The sequence below is a fragment of the Hylobates moloch genome, unplaced genomic scaffold (assembly GCF_009828535.3).
Source record: "Hylobates moloch isolate HMO894 unplaced genomic scaffold, HMol_V3 SCAFFOLD_15, whole genome shotgun sequence".
NCBI lineage: Eukaryota > Metazoa > Chordata > Mammalia > Primates > Hylobatidae > Hylobates > Hylobates moloch.
In genome coordinates, this window is record NW_026652290.1 from 36,520,054 (window position 1) to 36,543,433 (window position 23,380).

At 40.5% G+C, this 23,380-nt stretch overlaps 1 pseudogene; it reads left to right on the forward strand.

Annotated features, from left to right (window-relative positions):
• LOC116484212 (serine/arginine-rich splicing factor 3-like) overlaps positions 1-17,247 on the forward strand; it is a 25,906-nt pseudogene extending 8,659 nt beyond the window's left edge.
• The last annotated feature ends 6,133 nt before the right edge of the window (positions 17,248-23,380 follow it).

The window sequence follows — 23,380 nt, forward strand, 5'->3', positions numbered from 1 at the left end:
CATGGACACAGGAAGGGGAACATCACACTCCGGGGACTGTTGTGGGGTGGGGGGAGGGGGGAGGGACAGCATTAGGAGATATACCTAATGCTAAATGACGAGTTAATGGGTGCAGGAAATCAACATGGCACATGGATACATATGTAACAAACCTGCACATTGTGCACATGTACCCTAAAACCTAAAGTATAATAAAAAAAAGAAAAAAAGATTTGAATAAATAGAGAAGTATTCCATGTCCATAAATAGGAAGATCCAATATTGTTAGGATGTCAGTTATTCCCAACTTAATCTGTAGATCCAATGCAATCCTAATAAAAATCTCAGCAAGTTGTTTTGTGGAATTAACAAATTGATTCTAAAGTTTATATAAAGAGGCAAAAGACCCAGAATAGCCAACACAGTATTAAAGGAGAATGAAGTCAGAGTACTAACACTATCTGATTTCAAGATTTACTCACTTATAAGTGAGAACATAATGCTAGAACAATCAGGACAATGTGGTATTAGCAGAAGATTAGATGAATAGGTCAATGGAATAGAATTGAAAGCCTAAAAATAGATGCCCCCAGGTATAGTCAACTGATATTTGCAAAGGAGCAAGGACAATTTAATATAGAAACAAATGATGCTGGAATGATTGGACATCTACATTTAAAAAAATCTAGCCAGGCATGGTGGCTCACACCTGTAATCCCAATGCTTTGGGAGGCAGAGATGGGAGAATCACTTGAGCTCAGGTAAAGACCAGCCTGTACAACATAGAGAGACCCCCCTCTCTACAAAAAATTAAAAAATCAGCTCGGTGTGGCAGCGAGTGCCTGTAGTCTCAGCTATTTGGGAAGCTGAAGTGGGAGGATGGCTTGAACCTGGGAGGCCGAGGCTGCAATAAGCCATGATTGCATCACTGCACTACAGCTTGGGTGGCAGAGCAAGACCCCATCTCAAAAAATAATAAAAATCCTCATGCCTGTAATCCCAGCACTTTGGGAGACCAAGGCAGGTGGATCAGGAGTTTGAGACCAGCCTGGCCAACATGGTGAAACCCTGTCTCTACTAAAACTACAAAAAATTAGCTGGGCATAGTGGCGGGCACCTGCAATCCCAGCTACTTGGGAGGCTGAGGCAGGAGAATTTCTTGAATCCAGAAGGCAGAGGTTGCAATGAGCTGAGATTGTACCATTGCACTCCAGTCTGGACGACAGAGTGGGACTCTGTCTTAAAAAAAAAAAAATATATATATATATATACATATATATTTTATATATATAAATGTGTATATATATGTATATATATATAGTAATAAAAATCTAGACATAGACTTTAAACCTTTCACAAAAATTAACTCAAAATGAATCATTGACTTCACGTAAAATGAAAAACCATAAAACTTTAAAAATATAACATAGAGGAAAATCTAGGTAATCATGGGTTTGGCTGTGACTTTTTAGATATGAAACCAAAAGCAATATCCATAAAAGAAAAATCGATAGTGGGACTTCGCTAAAAATAACAATTCCTGTTCTGTGAAAGACACTATTAAGAGAATGAGAAGACAAGCCACAAGCTGAGAGAAAATATTTACAAAGATATATCTGATAAAGGATTGTTATCCAAAATATACAAATAACTCTTTTTTCTTTCTTTCCTTTTTTTTTTTTTTTTTTTGCAACTTTTAGTTTTGATTCAAGGAATATTTCTGCAGGTTTGCTACCTGGGTATATTGTGTGATGCTCAGGTTTGGGGTATGAATGATCCTGTCACTCAGGTGCCAAGCATAGTACCCAATAGTTAGTTTTTCAACCCTTGCCACCTCCCATCCTCCCCCCTTTACTAGTCCCCAGTGTCTATTGTTGCCATCTTTATGTCCATGAGTACCCAATGTTTAGCTCCCACTTACAAGTGAGAACATGTGGCATTTGATTTTCTGTTCCTGGGTTTATTCACTTAGGATGATGGACTGCAGCTGCATCCATGCTGTTGCAGAGCATAGGATTTTGTTCCTTTTTATGGCTGCATAGTATTCCATGGTATATATGTACCATGTATTCTTTATCAAATCCACCATTGATGGGCACCTAAGTTGATTCTATGTCTTTGCTATTGTGAATAGTGCTGTAATGAACATGTGAGTGCATGTGTCTTTTTGGTAGAACAATTTTTCTTTTGGATATATACCCAATAATGGGATTTCTGGGTTGAATGGTAGTTCTGTTTTAAGTTCTTTGAGAGATCTCCAAATTGCTTTCCACAGTGGCTGAGCTAATTTACATTCCCACCAATAGTGTATAAGCATTCTCTTTTTTCCACAGTCTTCCTGGCATCTGTTGTTTTTTGACTTTGTAATAATAGCCATTCTTACTAGTGTGAGATGTTTTTTCATTGTGGTTTTGATTTGCATTTCTCTGACGAATTAGTATGTTGAGCATCTTTTCATGTTTCTTGGGCACTTATAGGTCTTCTTTTGAGAAATGTCTTTTTTGCTTGTGATTTGTTTACATTCCTTATAGATTCTGGATGGTAGACCTTTGTCAGATGTGTAGTTTGTGAATAGTTTCTCCCATTCTGTAGGCTGTTTACTCCAAATTATACAAAGAATTCTTAACAGTCAATAATAATAAAATTAATGATCTAATTAACAAGTAAGCAAGAGATCTGAATAGATATCTCACCAAAGTAGATATACAAATGGCAAATAATTGTATGAAAAGATGCTCAACATTATATGTCACCAAGGAACTGGAAATTAAAACAACAATTACATATCACTAAACACCGATTAGAAGGGCTAAAATCCAGAACACTGACAACATCAAATGCTGGTGAGAACATGGAGCAACAGGAATTCTCACTCATTACTGGTGGAAAAGCAAAATGGCACCATTACTTTGGAAGAGTTTGGCAGTTTCTTACAAAACTAAACATACTCTTACTATACAATCTAGTAATCAAGCTCCTTGATATTTATCCAAAGAAGTTATAAATTTACATCCCCACCAAAAATGCATGAGTGTTTATAGCAGCTTTATTCACAATTGTTCCAAACTGGAAGCAATAGGTGAATGAATAAACAAACTGTGGTATATCTGTATCATGGTATATTATTCAGCAATAAAAGAACATGAACTACATATATTTTTTTCTCTTTTTTTGTTTTGTTTTGAGACAAGGTCTAGATCTATTGCCCAGGCTGTAGTGCAGTGGTGCGATCTTGGCTCACTGCAATCTCTGCCTCCCAGGCTGAAGCCCTCCTCCCACCTCAGCCTCCTGAATAGCTGGGACTACAGGCATGCACTATTATGCCCAGGTAATTTTTTTTGTTTTTTGTAGAGATAGGATTTTGCCATGTTGCCCAGGTTAGTGAGCTCAAGCGGTCTGCTCACCTCAGCCTCCCAAAGTGCTGAGATTACAGGCATGAGCCACCATGCAGTCCAGGACATGAACTATTAAGCCATGCAAAATCATGGAGAAACTTTAAACGTATATTGCAAGGTGAAAGAAGCCTGTCAGAAAAGGCTACACACTGTAAGATTCCAAACATTTGACATTCTAAAAAAGGCAAAACTATAAAGACAGTAAAATGATCAGTAGTTGGTGGGGGATGGGAGCGAGGAATAAATAGGTGGAGCACAGAGGATTTTTAGGGAAGGAAAACTATTTTGTATTATTCTGTGATGATGGACATATGCCATTGCGCATTTGTCAAAAGCCCCAGAAGTACAAAACATAAAGGCATAGCCTGGCCGGGCGTGGTAGCTCATGCCTGTAATCCCAGCACTTTGGGAGGCCGAGGCAGGGGGATCACCTGAGGTCAGGAGTTCAAGACCTTCCTGGCCAACATGATGAAACACCGTCTCTACTAAAAATACAAAAATTAGCTGGGTGTGGTGGTGTGTGCCTGTAATCCCAGCTACTTGGGAGGCTGAGGCGGGAGAATCACTTGGACCCAGGAGGCAGAAATTGCAGTGAGCCAAGATGGTGCCATTGTACTCCAGCCTGGGTGACAGAGTCTCAAAAAAAAAAAAAAAAAAGATATAGCCCTAATTTAAATTATGGATTCAGTGAATAATAATGCATCATTATTGGTTAATCAGTTGTAACAAATGTACCACAGTAAAGAAAGTTAATGACAGAGGAAACTGGAAGAGGGGAGATGAGGAGAAATTAGGGAAGGAAATATAGGAAACATTGTATTTTCTGCTTGGTTTTTCTGTAAAACCAAGCTCTAAACATAGTCTATTCGTTTTTAAAAAGGTAATGAAATGCTTGAGAAAAAGGTAAAGATATTGAGAAAAAGTCGTGGCTTCAATAGTTGAGTAATGAGCACAGCACATTTGATTGACAATTCTGAAATCTACATTAAACATACCTTAGTTTCTATTAAATTCCAATAAATGCATAAAGAATTAGAAGACCTGAACTAATTTTCCAAAACTCTCCTGTGAACATGTAGAAAGAGCTAAAGAGATACTAAATCAAACCACTGTTCTAGGTGGTGACACTGTATTTGGAAAATGTTTATAAACGTGCCAATCCAAAATTACAAAAAGGTCATTTTGATTTCTAAGAATGACAAGGTATTTGTGAAATCTTGCATAGACTCAAGCAATGTTTCCATAAATATTCTTCAGTATTTTTATTATTATTCACAACAGATGATGCTGTGGTTTGGATGTTGGCCACCAAACCTCATGTTAAAATTTAATACCCAGTGTTGGAGGTGGGGCCTAATGGGAGGTGTTTGGATCATGGGGGTGGCTCATTCATGAGTGGATTAATGCCCTCCCTGGCGGGTGGGTGGTGAGTGAGTTCTTGCTCTATTAGTTCCTGTGAGAACTGGTTGTTAAAGGAGCCTGGCACCTCCTCCTCTTTCTCTTGCTTCCTCTCTCACCATGCAGTCTCTGCAATCCGGCTCCCCTTTATCTTTCTTCATGAGCGGAGGCAGCCAGAGGCCCTTGCCACATGCCCAATCTTTCAGCCAACAGAATTGTGAGCCAAATAAATCGTTTTTCTTTATATGTTATCCAGTCTCAGGTATTCCTTTATAGCAACACAGATGGGCTAAGACAGATGATATCCATTCTTAGTAATATACCACAAATAATATGGTTATATGCCTTTCTAATCCTTGATTTCTTTATATATGAAACATGATTCATATAGCATCATGATCTTCCCAATATTACTAAAAATTTATTAATAAAATGTTAATTATCTTATCAGCATATGAGGTAATAAAAAAACAGCTTTAGTGGTTAAGTGAATCTAATAAGGTACAAAAATGAATATTTTATTACACTGAGCAAGACCCCCAAATTTAGAAAATAGACATTTATGATTACAACATAATTATGACTAGACATAATCTAAATTCATTTTGAGGTATAAAATTAGTTTTCCTTTCAAAATGATTCAAATCAACTACTCTAAAAGAATTTTTTTTAAAAATATGCTTGGTGTTCAAGGACTACTCTGCCCTATAAGATCATTAATAGGCCAGGCACTATGGCTCATGCCTGTAATCCCAGCACTTTGGGAGGCTGAGGCAGGCGGATCACTTGAGGTCAGGAGTTTGAGACCAGCCTGGCCAACATGGTGAAATCCCATCTCTACTAAAAATACAAAATTAGCCAGGCATGATGGTGGGCGCTTGTAATTCCAGCTACTTGGGAGGCTGAGGCAGGAGAATCGATTGAAACTGGGAGACAGAGGTTGCACTGAGCCGAGGTCACACCATTGCACTCCAGCCTGGATAAAAAGACGGAAACTCCGTCTCAAAAAAAAAAAAAAAAAAAAAAAAGATTATTAACGATACCTACATGCTAAACTTTTGGTTCAGTAGTAATTTGAATTTACTGTTTAAGGTAAACTAATTTTTATTCCTGTCATTCTCAACCCAATTGTTTAATATCAAGGTAGAATGCCATGGTCTTGCATTTCTATCATACTACTTCTTACAGGGTCCTAAATTTCCATTAAATTTAAGTTGAAGGAAATTGTAGGAAAAAAACATTAGGCTAAAGGAATTTTAAATTTTTTAACATTTACACCTCTTTAAGAGGATCTGTCTCACAAATTCTTATCCTCTAAGTCTAGGGCAAATAAACAACACTAACCAACGTACTTTCAATGGACTCATTACAAGTTACCATTCCATGGAAAGTAAAACATTTTGGTTTTTCATTTTCTAGGTGTAAAAATTGCTTAGGCTGCATTGTCTTTAAAGGAGTATTTATATTGTAACCCCCAGTACTGTTGCATAACTCTTCAATTTTCTGTACAACAGAGAATGAGACACAATTTGAATTCTATATTCCCCATTTAAAAGACTACCTTTGAATTCTATATTCCCCATTTAAAAGACTACCTTGCTGGGCGTGGTGGCTCATGCCTGTAATTCCAGCACTTTGGGAGGCCGAGGCAGGCAGATCATGAGGTCAGGAGGTCGAGACCATTCTGGCTAACACAGTGAAACCCTGTCTCTACTCAAAATACAAAAATTAGCTGAGCGTGGTAGCACGCGCCTGTAGTCCCAGCTACCCAGGAGGCTGAGGCAGGAGAATCCCTTGAACCCAGGAGGCAGAAGTTGTAGTGAGCTGAGATTGCATCACTGCACCCCAGCCTGAACGACAGAGTGAGACTCCATTAAAAACAACAACAACAACAACAACTAGCTTAGGCCCAGAAGAGTGGCTCATGCCTGTAATCCCAGCACTCTGGGAGGCCGAGGTGGATGGATCACCTGCAGTCAGAAGTTCAAAACCAGCCTGGCCAACATGGCAAAACCGTGTCTCTACTAAAAACACAAAAATTAGCTGGGCATGGTGGCATATGCCTGTAATCCCAGATACTCAGGAAGCTGAGGCAGGAGAATCACTTGAACCCAGGAGGTTGCAGTGAGCCAAGATCACACCACTGCACTCCGGCCTGGACAGCAGAGCGAGACTCTATCTCAAAAATAAATAAATAAAAGACTAGCTTAAAATAAACATGTATAAAAATGAATTTAGCCTTGGAAATAAATTAGAGAGGAAACCATATGCTGCCTGAAATATCCCTACAATTTAGCATTTGTGAAAACTTTAGCATTTTATTCATATGCCTATTAATTGTATTATGACTTCTCTTTATTACACAAATCAGATGATTTGTTCCAAAGAAGTATAGAAACCTAACTTTGGAATGAACAGCCAACTGAGTTTCTTTCAGTGGAGAGCAGAGAGAGGTATGTTTGGTATGACCAGCGTTCAGAGCAACTGAATCAAACCTCCACAGTGGAGAGCAACACTGATACTCTTCCAGCTGATGTGTGCGGCTTCATCGGAGGATGAGTGTGTCTTCAGTGTCAGCTGAAACAGGGAAGATCACTTTGTTAAAGTTAGCGAGTATTCACGAGAAATACTTTCCAGTGATGGTAAAAGACATCTGTATTGTCCTGAAAAGTCTCTAAGGTGCTTTATATATAAGGTAATAAACCTGTGGGCAAATAGATGAGTAGAGGCATCCTTTAAGAACAGTTCTGGGGTGGGTGCAGTGGCTCACGCCTGTAATCCTAGCACTTTGGGAGGCTGAGGCAGGTGGATCACCTGAAATCAGGAGCTTGAGACCAGTCTGGCCTTGTCAGGCTTTGTGAGATATGGCAAAACCCTGTCTCTACTAAAAATACAAAAAATTAGCTGGGTGTGGTGGCAGGTGCCTGTAATCCCAGCTACTTGGGAGACTGAGGCAGGAGAATTGTTTGAACCCAGGAGACAGAGGTTACAGTGAGCCGAGATCGCGCCACTACACTCCAGCCTGGGTGACAGTGTGAGACTCCATCTCAAAAAAAAAAAAAAAAAAAAAAAAAGAACAGGTCTAATACGTGGAAGATTGGAAAGTTTGAGAAATAATTACAATTATTATTTAATATGATATAATTACTTTTAAGAAATTTAGCCTAATGAATTTTAGGGTTGGCTGGAACTTGCATTGATTTCTTTAACTACTGACAAGGTCACATAATGTGATATGTTTTATGGACAATACATATGCTTAGTTGAATATATATTTCTTCCCTTATCCACAATAAAACCTGTTTCATAGCATGTCACACCATTTGTTAGCTTATCTCCAGAAAAAACAGTGATGTCATACAAGAGTCCCTTTAAAACCTATTTGGGGCCGGGCGTGGTGGCTCAAGCCTGTAATCCCAGCACTTTGGGAGGCCAAGGCGGGCGGATCACAAGGTCAGGAGATGGAGACCATCCTGGCTAACATGGTGAAACCCCGTCTCTACTAAAAATACAAAAAATTAGCCGGGTGTGATGGCAGGCGCCTGTAGTCCCAGCTACACGGGAGGCTGAGGCAGGAGAATGGCTTGAACCCGGGAGGCGGAGCTTGCAGTGAGCCGAGATCGTGCCACTGCACTCCAGCCTGGGTGACAGAGCAAGACTCCGTCTCAAAAAAAAAAACAAAAAACAAAAAACCTATTTGGATAATAGTATTCAGTCATTCAAAACTTAATTAAAATGAAAAACTCAAATATATCAAGAGATTTTCTCAATGCCAGCTCACTTTTTTTTTTTTTTTTTTTTTGATACGGAGTCTTGCCCTGTCACCCAGGCTGGAGTGCAGTGGTGCAATCTCGGCACACTGCAAGCTCCACCTCCCGGGTTCATGCCATTCTCCTGCCTCATCTTCCCGAGTAGCTGGGACTACGGGTACCCACCACCACACCGGGCTAATTTATTGTATTTTTAGTGGAGACGAGATGTCACCATGTTAGCCAGGATGGTCTCGATTTCCTGACTTCATGATCCTCCCACCTCAGCCTCCCAAAGTACTGGGCTGCCAGCTCACTTCTTTTCTGAGACTCTAAAGCATTTTATAGATGTTTATGAATTGTGAATTTTCAGTATGAGAGATGTTTGAGTGTGTTTAAATCTTATATAGCCAGAAATATACAATTCTCTAAAGTACATCACAGGCTGGTAGAGTTGAAGATGTGCTAAGTTAACATTGTGACAACATGAAAGGCTGCTGTGAACTGAATTCTGGTCATAGCACAAGAGTAGTGCATGCAAGCACAACCATAGGAGACTGTGTGGGTAAATGATACTTTTGCTGAGCTCATAGGAAATAGAGGAACCATCTAGGTGTTCTGGGTTATGCTAATGGTTGAAAACAGCATTTTCAACCATTTCGGGGGGCTTTGTAACCCCCGAGCTTAACATATCTGGGCCTGAGATTCCTCACAACTGAATGAGGTTGAACTAAATGACTGGTTGAATCTCACCTAGCTACACTGCCCTTCTCTCTTGTTCTCATGAGGCTATTGTAAAAATTTGATAAGATCAAGGACTTTGCATGGTAGCTGGCATCCACTTACTGCTGAACAGGCAACAGGAATCACTACTATAATTATTAACCCTGTTTATAAAACCAAATTATTCTACCTTAGGTGTCAGTCAGGTCCCTACGCTAGGGCTGTTTAGGAACAGGCTGGATGATCCTTTGCTGACAAGGATTTAGTAACTGGTTAGAACTAGGACTAGGATCCAGAGAGCAGGGGAGAGGAGTCTAGATACCTCTTGTTAGTTCTATTTATGTGAAACAAATTGCCAGAAACCTCAAATTACCAGTTGATTTATGTTGAATGTTAGGAAAGTCTCTCAGACTTCCTTCATTTCTGACCCGTAGACTCTCTTCAAAAGGACTCTTCTAATTAGATAAAACTACCTCTTGATTATATAACAGTCAGAATACTATGCACCTTAAAAACATCTGCAGCCCCCACCCCCCAGCATTGCCATGTAAGGTTATCTAATTAACAAAATGACATCCCAATATATTCAGAAGTCCAGGCCCCCCTCAATGGGAGGAGATTAAACAGGGGTGGACTCCAGGGGACAGAATCTCGGGGCCTGTCTTAGAATTGTGCCTACCAAAATAGCCTTTCAGTCCCCTTCCAACTTAGAAAGTTGGAGGTTCTAATTTACAAGGAGGAGCAGCTCAAGGTTTATCAGAAAGAACTGGGAGAGATGAGAGTGAAATAACAGGAATTGAGCACCTGCTGTTCAGCAGAGACAGTGCTCTGTGTGCTTCAGCTGATCTGATTCTCACAAGAACTGGTAGCACCCTCATGAGGAGGCGTGAGCTTCCCAGGACAACACATCCACATCTTCATTGCATTTCGTCTACTTTTTGGCTGTGATGCTCTGGATACTAAACCTCACTGCCTCATTTGCCCCATCAGTGCCTTGCCTGTCCAACCCTCTTCCTTCTTTCTGCTCCTACTGCCCTTCATCCCCCGCCACTAGTCCATCCTTGCCCCAATACGGCTGGGGTCACTCACCCGCATACTGCATGCTCCTGCGGCATCTCCGGCCTGTTTCCTCCCTCCTAGCCTCCTCTCCCTGCCCTCTCCTCCTGCCTGTCAAGGAGAGGAATAACCATGGCAGTGTAGGTGGGAAAATATGGACAGGTTTGACATTTTAAAGGAAGACTTATATTAACATCAGACTTCAGTCATAAATTGTGTTATTTATCCATGTTCATATAAATATCTGCCATGTGTATGTACATGTAATACTAATATAATGGTTAAGATGCATAATTTTGTGTCCTATGTTTCTCAGCTCATATTCAAAGTTATTTTCTGACGGACCCGAATTTCTACTAATAAAATTATGTTAAGAGCTGCATAAAAAGCTAGAAACTGACCAACATATGGTATTTTTTCAGCAACTTTGGCCGCATGTGTATTGAAAAGTATTTAACCTTTAACCTCATCACTTATTACTTGTCACAAAATTTTGCATTCAACAACCCAAATCATATCACAATCGTATTTTTATCTTACTTTTAAAAATTGAGTCACAGGGCAAAATTCTGAGTTCTTAAATGAATTGTGGGCTAAAGGGTTCCTTTTACAATTTTTTTATTTTGATTTTTGTGGGTTCACAGTAGGTACATATTCATGGAGTACATGAGATGTTTTGATTCAGGCATGCAATGCATAATAATCACATCAGAGTAAACGGGGTATCCATCCCCTCAAGCATTTATACTTTCTTTGCATCACAAACAACCCAATTACACTTTTTTAGTTATTTTAAAATGTACAATAAGTCGTTGTTGACTGTAGTCACCCTGTTGTGCTATCAAATATTAGATATTATTCATTCTACCTAAGTATATTTTTGTACCAATTAATCATCCCTACTTTCCCTCACCCGCCACTACCCTTCCCAGCCTCTGGTCACCATCCTTCTTTCTCCATAAATTCTATTGTTTTGATTTTTAGCTCCCACAAATAAGTGAGAACATGGGAAATTTGTTTTTCTGTGCCTGGCTTATTTAACTTAACACTATGACCTCCAGTTCCATCCATGTTGTTACAAATGACAGGATCCCATTATTTTTTTACAGCTGAGTAGTACTCCGTTGGGTATATGCACCACATTTTCTCGATGCATTTGTCTGTTGATGGACACTTGGATTGCTTCCAAATCTTGGCTATTGTGAATAGTGCTGCAATAAACATGGGAGTGCAGGTATCCCTTCAATACACTGATTTTCTTTCTTTTACGTATATACCTAGCAGTGGGGTTGCTGGATCATTTGGTAGTTCTATTTTTCATTTTCTGAGAAACCTCCCAAACTGTTCTCCATAGCGGTTGAACTAATTTACATTCCCACCAACAGTGAACATGGGTTCTCTTTTCTCCATATTGTTGCCAGTATTTGTTATTGTCTTTTGCATAAAAGCCATTCTAACTAAGGTGGGATGATATCTCATGGTAGTTTTGATTTGCATTTCTCTGATGACTGATGATGTTGAGCACCTTTTTATATGCCTGTTTGCCATTTATATGTCTTCTTTGGAGAAATGTCTACTCAGAATTTTTGCCCATTTTTTAATCACATTATTCAATTTTTTTCCTATAGAGTTGTTTGAGCTCCTTATATATTCTAGTTATTAATCCATTGTCAGATGAGCAGTTTGCAAATATTTTCTCCCATTCTGTGGGTTGTCTCTTTACTTTGTTGATTGTTTCCTTTGCTGTGTATAAGCTTTTTAACAAGTGACCCATTTGTCCATTTTTGCTTTGGTTGCCCATGCTTGTGGGGTATTACTCAAAAAATCTTTATCTAGGCCAATGTCCTGGAGAGTTTCCCCAATGTTTTTGTGGAGTAGTTTCATAGTTTGAGGACTTGGATTTAAGTCTTTAACCCATTTTGATTTGATTTTTGTATGTGGCAAGAGACAGGGGTCTAGTTTCATTCTTCTGCCTTTGCATACCCAGTTTTCCCAGCACCATTTATTGAAGAGCCCATCCTTTCCCCAATGTCTGTTCTTGGCACTTTGTTAAAACTGAGTTCACTGCAGGTGTATGGGTTTGTTTCTGGGTCCTCTGTTCTGTTCCGTTGGTCTATGTGTCTGTTTTTATGCCAGTACAATGCTGTTTTGATTACTATAGCTCTGTAGTATAATTTGAAGTCAGGTAATGTGATTCTTCCAGTTTTGTTCTTTTTGTTTAGGATAGCTTTGGCTATTCTGGATCTTGTGTGGTTCCATGAAAATTTTAAGATTTTTTTTCTATTTCTGTGAAGAATGTCTTTGGTATTTTGATAGGGAATCAAATGATTTCAATGAAAGCATTGAACCTGTAGATTGCTTTGAGTAGTATGGACATTTTAACAATATTGATTCTTCCAATCCATGAACATGGAATATCTTTCCATTTTTTTGTGCCCTCTTCAATTCTTTCATCAGTGTTTCACAGTTTTCATTGTAGAGATCATTCATTTCTTTGGTTAAGGTTATTTCTAGGTATTTTATTTTATTTGTAGCTATATTGTAAATGGGATTACTTCCTTGATTTCTTTTTCAGACTGTTTACTGTTGGCATATAGAAATGCTACTGATTTTTGTATGTTGATTTTGTATTCTGCAACTTTACTGAATTTATCAGTTCTAATAGTTTTTTGGTGGAGTCTTTAGTTTTTTCCAAATTTAAGATCATGTCAAGTATAAGAATAATTTGACTTCTTCTTTTCCAATTGGGATGACCTTTATTTCTTTCTCTTGTCTGGTTGCTATAGCTAGGACTTCCTAAAGGGTTACTGATAGAGTTTTTTCCTGGTTTGAGTTTTCTGATGAATTCCTGCAGATGGTTTTTCTACTCGACTTTAGGATTAGTATCACCCTGCTGTAAGAACTGTAATACTGACTGAGGAATGAGTGATCACTGGGCCCTGTCCCTCACTGGTTACACTGAAATTATTCTACACCATATGAATCCTTATATGTCCTACAAGAGTTGCTGTGTGAATAAAGGGTTTCTTATGTTTATTTCACTTCCTTCTCCAGTAGAAATTATCTGATATTCCCCTATTCCATTTTAACTACACTAGGGGTATATGGATATTCAATTCTGACTCTGTCCAGAGTTAGCATCAGACTTCACATGTTTAAAGGCTCATTCCCATTGAGCTTCTCTTAAGATTTCAAATACCAGGCACACTTTGGGTGGCCCCAAGCCACTTGCACTTCTACACAACTGTCTACAAAATCAGAGGTTTTCATTTCCCCTCAGATTCAATAATTCACTAAAATGACTCACAGAGCTCAAAAGTAAGCAATAATTATGATTACAGGTTTATTATAAAACATACAACTTGGTAACAACTAAATGAAAGGATGTATAGGGTGAAGTCTGGAGGGAATGTAGAGCTGTGTGCCCTCTCCCCATGGAGTCACTGTTGGTTACCCTCCTGATCAGCAAAGTATTCACCAACCTAGAAGCTCCCCTGAGCCTCAGTATCTAGAGATCTTACTGTGGTTTCATTATGTAGGCTTGGCTGGCTAAATTTTTGAAGCTCTGTGCTAAGAACTAAAGACAATGTCAGATGTATTCTTTACTATATCACGTCCTCCAGTACTCCCCTAAAACACCCAGGAAGCTTCCTCTTCCTGATTCAGAATTTCTATCCAATTTCTTGTGTTTTTTTTTTTTGTTGTTGTTGTTTGTTTTTTGTGGGTTTTTTGTGTTTTGTTTTTGTTTCTGCAGTTGCAAGATTTAATAGAGTGAAAACAAAGCTCCCATAAAATGGGAGGGGACCGAAAGGGGGTTGCCGTTGCCAGCTTGAATACCTGGGTTTATATCCCGATCATTGTCCCTCCCCCTGTGCGATAGATGATTGGCTATTTCTTTACCTCCTGTTTTAGCCCAATTAGCATTTTAGTGAGCTCTCTTTACTACTTGATTGGTCGGGTGTGAGCTAAGTTGCAAGCCCCGTGTTTAAAGGTGGATGTGGTCACCTTCCAGCTAGGCTTAGGGATTCTTAGTCAGCCTAGGAAATCCAGCTAGTCCTGTCTCTCAGTCCCCCTCTCAACAGGAAAACTGAAGTGCTGTTGGGGAGGTTGGCTGACAACTGCTCTGTTTCCTGCTGAATTGGGCGTAGTATGGGTCGTGCAGTTGAGATTTCCTCAGGAGGGGTGCCTTCAATGTCATTAACATCAGAGCATGGGCTAGCAGGCAGGTCCAGGGGTCTGCGGTAGATCGTAGTCATGGACTGCATCTGGGGCTCCATTTGAAGAACGATTTGTACTTTTACAGCAGTTTTACAGCTTCGATTCTAGAAGAGACAAACTTAACAAGGAGGTTAAAGATACAGGAATTGAAATGTATGGCCTGAAGTGCAGGGGATTATTTCTTTGACACACTCTGACTATCTGCTTGATAGTTTTGAAAAGGCCTGGTCCAGTAAATAATAATTTGGCTATCTGATGGTTGCTATCAATGACTAAGTGAAAGGTTTGGTGAAGGGTTTTAAGTAATTTCCATTGGTTAGCTGCAGGCAAAAGTATTTTTCCTTCTTTGGTGGCTAGCCATCCTGAGGGGAGGAAACTATGTCCTTGTGAGTTTCCTCCTTCTATTTCTCCTGCTGAGTACTGGGGCTCGGTTTCCTGGAGGGGATTACCCCATACTAAGGGTCCTTCTATGAGCATTTATTTTTGTTGTTGTTGTTGTTGTTTTGAGATGGAGTCTCACACTGTCGCCCAGGCTGGAGTGCAGTGGCGTGACCTTGGCTCACTGCAAGCTCTGCCTCCTGGGTTCACACCATTCTCCTGCCTCAGCCTCCCGAGTAGTTGGGACTACAGGCGCCCGCCACCATGCCCGGCTAATTTTTTTGTATTTTTAGTAGAGACGGGGTTTCACCATGTTAGCCAGGATGGTCTTGATTTCCTGATCTCATGATCCACCTCTCAGCCTCCCAAAGTGCTGGGATTACAGGCATGAGCCACCACGCCCGGCCTCTATAAGCACTTCTAGTGAAGGGTCCTGCTTTGCAGCTCTTTTAGCCTCAATATCCACTTGGCAGTTCCCTTCTATTTCCCTTTTCTTTCCTTTCTGATGACCCCGGCAATGTAAGACTGCCACCTCTTTAGATTTCTGTATAGCCAATAATAATCTCCTAATGGCTTCCTGATGTTTGATAGGTGTTTCCCTGGAAGTTAGGAATTCCCTTTCTCTCCATATTGCTGTGTGGGCATGGAGGACTAGGTAAGCACACACAGAGTCTGTATATATTTTTTCCCTTTTTTCTTCTCCTAATTCTAGTGCCCGAGTGAGGGCTATTAGTTCTGCCAGCTGAACACTAGTTCCTGGAGTGAGGGGATTGCTTTCAAGTATTCGATTATCACTGACCACTGCATACCCTGCTTTTTGAAGTCCTTTTTCTACAAAGGAACTTCCATCAGTATACAAGTTGAGGTCAGGATCAGTGGGAATCTCTAGAAGGTCCCCTTGAGCAGTGTTGGTTTGAGCAATTACTTGTTGACAGTTATGTTCTATTTTTTTCTTCATTGTCTGGAAGAAATGTGGCAGGATTGAGTTGCACAAGTGCGCAGACACAGCACTGGCCCTTCAAGTAATAGAGTCTGATATTGAAGCAAATGGTTGTCTGACAGCCACAAGTCTCCTTTAGCAGTGAGTATGCCGTTCACATCATGAGAAGTCCACACAGTAAATTCTCCTCCCTATATCATTTTAACTGCAGGTACTAAGACTGCGATGGCAGCAAACAGCAGTGGTGGACGGCAAGCGAAAGCTCAGCCCGAGCCGTAACAAACGGCTAGGCTAGGCTAGGCTAGGCTAGCCGTAACAAACACAGACGAGAAGAGTGTGCACTTGCAAGATTTAATAGAGTGAAAACAGAGCTTCCATAAAATGGGATGGGACCCAAAGGGGGTTGCCCCCAATTTCTTGTTAGAGGCTATTCCTCCTCTGGGTTTTCTTGTGCACACTGGAGCTGGACCTCTGCCGAATGCTTGTTAAAGGTGATTACAGACCAAGGGCTTATCTACAGTACAGTTCAGTCCTGTTGTTTAAAGGATCAGTTAGATATGACAGGCATAAAGTTTCTCCTCCATGTAAGTTCTCTGGTGTTTATAAAGTTTACAGCTACTGCTGAAGGCCCTTATGCATTCATTACATTTCTAATGTAGGTTCTCCCAGGTTGTCCATAGTCAGAGAATTGACTGAAGGCTTTCCCACATATCTGACATTCATACGATTTTTCTCCCTTATAATTCTTATTTTTGGTGTGTGTGTAAATCAAGTGAGAGCTCTTGATACAGGAGATAGAAAGAAATTATTTAGGCAGATAGTGAGGGCAAAAGAGTCCTCGACAGAACTTCCCTTCTAACAAAAAGCAGCCCAAGAAATCATTTCTTTTTTAACAAAGAGAAGCATGTAAGATCGAGCTGCAAGCATCGATAAGGAAGCTGTAAGCTTGCACTGGGGGAGGCCTATAGCTACACCCATAGAAAAGGGCTACCTAGGGCCAGGGATGTCCACCATGGGGCTCCACCTTCCCTTTTTTTGTTACCATGTATACAGTCCGAAAGAAACAAGCAACATGGAGTAGCTACCCACCTGCATAATAAAAGATTGGGGTGGGGGCTGCCAGAGATTCACGCCCTGTGCAAATGGCACAATTGGTCCTAACCGGATTTTCATGCCCTATGTAGATCAGACACCATCTTCCCATTAGCTCATCTATAAAAAACCCCTGCATTTCACCACAGATTGGCAACCCATTTTCCTGGGACCCCTCTCTGTAGCAGAGAGCTATTCTCTTTCTTTCACCTATTACAGTTCTGCTCTAGACCTCACCCTCGTGTGTGTCCGGGTCCTTAATCTCCATGGCCATGAGACCAAGAGCCTCCCCCCAGAAAATGAGGCCACTTCACTCTGATCTAAAATCCTGGTCACAGTCACTTTATTTCTTTAGTGCAAATTCTTTCGTGTTTACTAACCAGAAATTTGACCACACTCTTCCACATAAATGACATTCATATCATTTCTCTCCAGTGTGAATTTGCTTGTGTTGACCAAGGGATAAAGGATAACTGATGGCTCTTCCACCGTCATTACACTTACAGGATTTCTCTGCAGTGTGAATTATGTGGTGTGAATAAAGCTGAATGCTCAGGTGGAATTCTTTCCCACATTTACTATATTTACAGAGTTTCTCTGTCATGGCAGTTCTTTGGTGTGAATAAAGGTTACACTTTGTCTGAGATGCTTCCCAAATTTATTGCATTTATAAGGTTTCTCTCCTGTGTGAGTTCCATGGTGTGAATAAATTTGGTGTTCTGACAGAAGTGTTTCTCACAGTAATTCCATTTAGAAGGTTTATCTCCAGTGTGGATCTTCTTGTGTTGTCTAAAGCCAGAGTATGTACTAAAGACTTTTCTACGTAGATGACATTCATATACTTTCTCTCCAGTGTGAGTGGGCTCCTGTTGTCTAATGTGAGATCAATGATTAAAGCCTTCCTGCATAGACGACATTTATAAGGTTTAACTCCAATGCGAGTTGATTTATGTCAACAAAAGGACTAGCAGTCACTGAGAATCTTTCCACGTTGATTGCAGGCATGGGGTTTTTCCATGTGGGTTATCACATGCTGAGTCAATGTGGAGCTGGGATGGAGATTTTCCTACACTCACTGTATTTAAGGGCTCCTCTCCAGTGTGAGTTCTCTGTTGTTGGGAAGGTGACAGGCTGCTGAAGGACTGATTACGCTCATACTTTCATTAATTTCTCTACAGATAGATTCTGATCATTTCGTAATAGTCTCCAGTCAAAATCACTTCCATATTGCTGTACGTAAATGTATGTTAGTTACACACAGACTCTCTTGCATGCACAGAGATTTTCTCTCTTGTAGCATCTCAACGGTATAACTATCTGATGTATTTTCAAGGCTTCATTATGTTTCAAAGATGATGTATGAGCCATGTCTATGCAATTGTCCTTTTATAAAGAATTCAGGTTCTAATTTTGAGCTCAGGTTAATTTCTTTCCTAAATTCAAATATCCAAAACCATATGAAGGGACACACTCCCAGCTCTAATTAAAGCCATGTGACTGTGCTGTGTTCCTAACTCAGCCCATCCCCAGGTCTCTAATCTGGAGGAACAGGGTTCACCCCCATGAAGCTTATCATTAACAAGTAAGTAGAGGGACTCCTTCCTCCAGAGAAAGTGTATGGATACCATTTCTTGTTTTTAAAGGCCACCCTGCCTGCCTAAAATAATTGAAAAAATTAAATTGCTAGACTGGCATTAGGAGAATGAACACACTGAAAAGGATACAAGGCTCACGTGGGTAGGTTTCAAATACTGGCTCTCACAGGGGAGAGACATGTGAAATGGAGGAATATACCAGTGACTAGGAAGACATTTGGGGAAATTAAAAATTTTTAAGTATTTTCAAGAATGAAGAGAAAAAATAAAGATATGATATTGGGGAGGTCATGAAAAGGAAAATCATCAAAGGGAAGGGACCAGGGCATAGGTCACAATGTGAAACTTTACCTTTAAAGAAGACATGAATATATGTGAATGAAACTGGTATATATATGAGAAATAATAACATTATGTATGGAATTTTTCTCCCAATGGCTTCTCATAGTTTTCTAAAAATATTATTCACTCAAGGTCATCTGCATTTGACATTATCAAAGTTCTGTCCCTCACTGACCAGGCACCTCCTGCACTGAGCCTATCTATCTGCAGCTCACCTGGATTTGGGCTCTGGGGAAATTCTTCCTTCCCTCCACAACACTGCTCCTTGCTTCAACTGGGAAATCATGAATGATTTGCAGAGCTGATGCTCTGTGGGCAAAGTTGCATGGATTTTGAATTCTGTGTGAGAACTGTGCATGTTCTTCAGATCTAAGGCAGACCCCAAAAAGACAAGGCAAGCATGGAAGGGCACCCAGGGAAGAGCACCTTGAACACCAAGGACATTGAGGGCCCTTCCCTGGAGCAGGAAGGAAAACCCCTGACACCAAGCCCCTGACAGTCTCAGAAGCAGTGAAGATTTAAATGTTTCCACAGTGGGTTGTGGAATTTATTCTCATAATTAATCCAATAAAATTAAGATCCATTGAAACAATCTAGGTTCTATGTGGAAAAGAAAAATGGCTATATTTTTATTACTGTGGTCTCAAACCCTAGCTTAGTGCTTAAAACAGTATTGTCACTTAGTAAAAAATTTAATCCATTTATTTATTCAAAAAAATGGTCATTGAGTTCCCAGCACTGTTCTCAATGTTGGAGACGGAGTAGTAATAAAGACACAAAACTGTGGTCAGGAAGACGTGTTCTAGTGGTTGATGAACTAGATTTAAGTAAATAAACAATGTTCAGGCAGTTGTAAGTGCTGTGAAAGAAAACAGATGAGGATAGAGACAAAGTAGCATATGTGGAAGCTGCCTGGCCTGACGGGCTGAGCACCTGATGAAACCCTACCTCCATACCCGACCTTCAGCACCTGCTGTCACACATCCCTGTCACCTGTGATCACCACACACCTAAGACCCCTGCAGCCACTGACATGGTTAACTGAGTGAGTCATTTCCCTATCATGGCATTGGATGGATGAGAAAATGACAACCCTTCACTTACGTTCCCTGAAAGGACATCCTCAATGGAGAATGAAAAAATTAATGTACATGTTGGGAAGGACATGATCTCATGATCAGTTCTTGACCTGCCATGAGCATTCCAGAGTTTTGGAGAAACAGAACTTGCAGGAATACTTCCCAGACACACTTACTAATAGAAGATCCAGGCAGAGAGGAGAAATGTGCTTGTCTGCTGGCAGAGGGTAATCAACTCAGGAGAAAGAGCAAGTCCCCATGCACCCATGGGTTCCTTGTCAGGAACTCGGCTGCCACCTGTCTTCCTCCACATTCTCCCTCAGGATAGTCTGAAAACTAAGCAGACAAAACTGAAGAAGGATAAAGAAACCATGAGACCCTGGTCTTATTCACCCCTTCATGGACCTCCAAGCCTTCATCTGGGAGTTAGTGGCACCACCTCCAACCCACATGCACCTGCAGGGTGATCTAAGACAAACAGGAGGAACCCTTTTTTCCCAGATCACAAGGAAGAAGGCTTTGGCTACAGCACCTCATAAGGAACATGTGAAAATTCTCATTTTATAGAAAAATAAGAGGACAATTACAGTGTTGTATGCTTTACTTAGACCTGGTATTCAGGGATATCATGTAATTCCCTCCCTGATGGCAAATCCTAGGAGGACCTGACTCATGTCACATGGTGATTCTTGTTTGCACAACCAACAACGAAACTTTGTGACTTAATACTTCTTGGTTAGGTGCATTAGCATTGTTTCGCTAACACTCACCCAGCCCTGCAGAACAACAAACTCCCTGCTGTGCCCTGCCCTCAACCTCCCTGTCCTGTCCCACCCTACCCCCTTCCTCTCGATCCTGCCCTGTAACCCACCCCCACGCTCCCCCCTGCCCCCACCCTCCAATGCACTTGCCCTCAATCATCTTGACTCCACAATGTGTGGGTTCAGGTAGCACCAGAGCCTCAATCCTAGCTCCATGTCCCAAGGCCTGAACGTGCAGCCAAGCACCTTTGGAATCTGTTTAACAGTGGACATAACAGTTCAAAGCCTCATCCCCTGTTGGAGGGTTCAATGGCTCACTATGTTAGTTTAGCAACAAAATCTCTTTTACCAAAAAGAAGCGGAAGTGAGCCCTTTCTAATGCTACTGCTGTGTCTCACAGTCACTCTAGGGCAGTGGATCTCATAGAACACAGAAGGAAGGAGCTTAGTTTTGGGGGACATTTGACTCCTTTGGAAGTCTTAGTGAAATGGTAGCTGGAGTTTTGCCTTAGTAATTAGCGTTGTCAGGAACATCTCAGCATTTCATAATTTATGTATTTGAAAGCATTTGTCAATAGTAGACTACTTTCTAGAACAATGTTAATAATTGGATGTATTGCATGGACGGATAGTGATAATGAGTCATGAACAGGGTGAGAAGACAATTCCTTGAGTTAGGTCCCCAAAAGAGAAAAAAATTCCCATAGCATTAGCTGAGACTCTGCGAATCACTTACTTGCATTTGCTTATTTAATCCTCACAATAATTGTGCTATTTATGGATCAGCTGTCCATATAACAAGTGATGTGAAGTTCTAAAAGCTTTATGAATGTGACCAAGTGACATGCTACAAAATGACAGCTAGAATTTAAACCAGGCTCTGCCTATCTCTGTCTCAAATTTCTACATGTGTTTGTCTTGAGAGAGGTGGACACCAGAGCCAGGTTTTACTGGGATATGTCTCCTGTCTGACCAGGGAGGAGAGGCTTTTCCTTGTTATTATAGCCTTGTCTTTTTAGTCTGTACACACAGTCACTACCCTATCCCATGCCCAGGTTCTACTCTATGCTCCAAATATCAGCTCCCACGTCTCCCTATTTTACTGTAAACCAAAAAGCACCTGAGACAGATCTTCATTGATTAGAGGTTTATTTTGCCCAGATTGAGGATGTACCCAGGAAAAAGAAATGCAAGTTACAATAGGATCTGTGACCTGTGCTTTTTCCAAATTGAAACACCATGCCCATTAAACAACAGCTCTCTATCTCCCCCTCTCCCCACCCACTAAAAGCCACCATTCTACTTTCTGTTGCTATGAATTTGACAACTCCAGGTTCCTCATATAAGTAGAATCACACAATATTTGTCGTTTGGTGACTGGCTTATTTCACTTAGTATAATGTCCTCGAGGCTCATGCAACTGTACTATGTGCCAGAATTTTAAGGCCAAATAATATTCTATTGTATGTTTATACTACATTTTGTTTATCCATTCAACCACTGAAGGACACTTGAGTAATGCTACTTTATTTAGAAATCCACCTAGGGATATCTCTTTTGAAATTCTTTTTTTTTTCCAGTACAAATTTCCCTCTAGCAAATTCAGCATTGGGGACTAGCTTCTTCTGGCTTGTGAAGGGAGAAAGGCCTTTGGCTTTTTGACCTGCTGTTTTATCAGTGTTTCTTGTCCCTTTGAACCCGTATGTTAAACTAGGCTTACCTGACTTTAAAATGGACAAATTGACATCCACTTAACACTGCATCTTCTGTCCTTTCTCCCTCCCCACTATATGTTTTATTCTGATAAAATGCTTTAGTTTTGTCCTATTAACATTTAAAATTTTTCCATCTCAGCCTTGACACCTGCACATTACCTTATGATGGAAATTTGCTACCATCACAAGAGCTCTGCTTTTCCCTTATATTGGTAATGTAAAAGCAATTATAAGGCTGCATACGAAGTATGATAGTAAAGGAACTGACTTTTGCACATATATCTAAACGAATGTTGTCCTTCAGAATGATCACCTTCTTATAATGTCAGTGGAATTGTCTTCCCATCTATTTTATGAGTTTTATTACTTTACAGTCTCAGGGTGCTTTCGTGGTTGATTATCTCCTCTGCTTTTTGACTCAGTTTGGGCACCTTCCACCTTCCCTGATGCTGTCCTTGACTATAGGACCAGACAGTGAAGTGGAGGTGGAGGACATGAAGAAGAGGACTATTTCATGTCAGTTTTTTTCATGTACCAGCTGCTTGTCTGCTCAGCGTACCTTTGAGCAGTTAGAACTTTAAGTTAGAATTGGTTAAGTTAGAATTGGTTGTGCACCAGAAACCCCAAATCTAATTGCTGTAACTCCATAGCCCCAGATGCATATAGGGAAGCCATTTCTTTCTATCTTTTCCCCTACCTTCTCATTGCATCACTACATCCTACCTTCACTGCTGACTACATATACCATGTATAGTTGTGCAGGTTGTGCACTGACCGAAGGCACAATATCACAGAAATATATACATATAATATATGCACACACATATATGCATGTGTATATATACAGATCTATATCATAACAATTTCCAGAAAGAAGTAAAGAAGGGTACATTGAGGAAAGGGAGCCTTTTTCTGCTCCCTATCAAAATATCATAATGGCCTAGCAGCAGCTCTGCCTTTC